The 1,646-nt window shown below is 39.6% G+C and overlaps 1 long non-coding RNA gene across 1 annotated transcript; it reads right to left on the reverse strand.

The window, feature by feature from the left end:
• Window positions 1–365: 365 nt before the first annotated feature.
• LOC103610273 lies at window positions 366–1,101 on the reverse strand. The gene is made up of 2 exons (XR_552198.1): window positions 1,059–1,101; window positions 366–808 (listed from the first exon to the last, which is right to left on the reverse strand). It is a non-coding gene; the product is annotated as an uncharacterized LOC103610273 (long non-coding RNA).
• Window positions 1,102–1,646: the final 545 nt, after the last annotated feature.

The raw sequence follows: 1,646 nt of genomic DNA on the forward strand, positions 1-1,646 counted from the left end.
AATGTTGCGCACAACATCTGAAAACTTGTGTTACCTAGGCCTGTGCTAAACCTTGTAGCAGAATGGAATCCGCACACGTGAGCATTGTCAGGAGAGAGACTTGGAGGTCAGGTTCTGTGTACCCCAAGGGCTGGCTGTGGACTAGCCTGGATGAATTCCTCAGCCTCATTACTACTGACATTATTCACCTGTAAACAAGGTGTGACATAGTACTCAGTTTATGATGGTTGTGTGGACTAAAATAGAAAACACACTCCTGATCCCTGGTACATGGTAAGTGCCTGATAAATGGTAGCTGTTGTTTTGCATTATTGATGGAATTATACGGACATTATAATAATAGGACATAACATAAAAATTATATATTGGTCTTATTGTTATTCAATTTTTTAATGATGTCAGTGAATACTTAATGATATAAGAAAGCTTTATTACGTATTGGTAAGTAAAAAAAGAAGCAGGATTCAATGAGAGGAGAGTACCTAGCTTTCAATCAATGTCTGTCCAGTAGATGAATTAACGAGAGGAGGAGGGAAGGAAGGAGCCTTGCTTTTTTTAAGTGAGTATACATAATTATAGAAAGAACTTGAGGAAAGTAGAACGTGAACATCACTAGCCTCTGCAGAGTTCATTACAAGCGATTTCCTTTTCTTCTTCTTTGTGCTCCTCAGTAGCTTCCAAATCTGTTAACACGAATCTCTACTGCCTTTGTAATCAGATAAGAGCATAAAAATGATATCTAAAATCAGAGGTTTGGAATAGAGAATATAATTTTTCATATTTCCTTATATTCCTGGTTTAAGAGTACCTAAAATACATAATTAAAAAAAGAACTTGAGGAAAGTAGAATGTTAACATCACTTGCCTCTGCAGAGTTGATTACAAGTGATTTCCTTTTCTTCTTCTTTGTGCTCCTCAGTAGCTTCCAAATCTGTTAACACGAATCTCTACTGCCTTTGTAATCAGATAAGAGCATAAAAATGATATCTAAAATCAGAGGTTTGGAATAGAGAATATAATTTTTCATATTTTACCTTATATTCCTGGTTTAAAAGTACCTAAAGCCCCTTTCACATAAAAATAATAAACCATCCGACAACCCTTCGTACCAATTACTATATTCTGCTATGATGGAGTAGATTCAAGTGAACTGCAGACATTCCATCAGGTAAAGCTTGAGTTCCACCGCATGTGAGAGAAAAACCCAGATATTAATGATTTCAACAAGATAGGTGTTTAATTTCCTCTCACGTGACGTGCAATCCGGAGTGGGCAGTCTGGGCTGGGACGAGTTTCACATGTCATTTGTGCCATCTTTCTGCTTGGCCATCCTGGGTGCACCCTTGAAGTTATCTCGTGGTCTCATGATGCTGTGGCAACTCAAGTCACCACGTCTTCATTTCAGGTCAGAACACCCGACTTGGGGACATCTGCTTGCAACTCATTGACCAGAACTGCATCCCGTGAATACCACAGCTGAAAGGGAGGAAGGGAAATGTCGTTTTTAGCAAACATCCCTGTAATCGGGATTCTCCAGTTAGATAGAAAGGGAGAAAGTTTTGGGGTGGGCAACTCAACATCTTTGCCAAATTCTTGTGTGGCCAGTGGGGCACCAGAAGTGGCCCAGCCCTTCTCCTCCAGGGAGA

Source organism: Galeopterus variegatus, unplaced genomic scaffold (assembly GCF_000696425.1).
Source record: "Galeopterus variegatus unplaced genomic scaffold, G_variegatus-3.0.2 Scaffold10850, whole genome shotgun sequence".
NCBI lineage: Eukaryota > Metazoa > Chordata > Mammalia > Dermoptera > Cynocephalidae > Galeopterus > Galeopterus variegatus.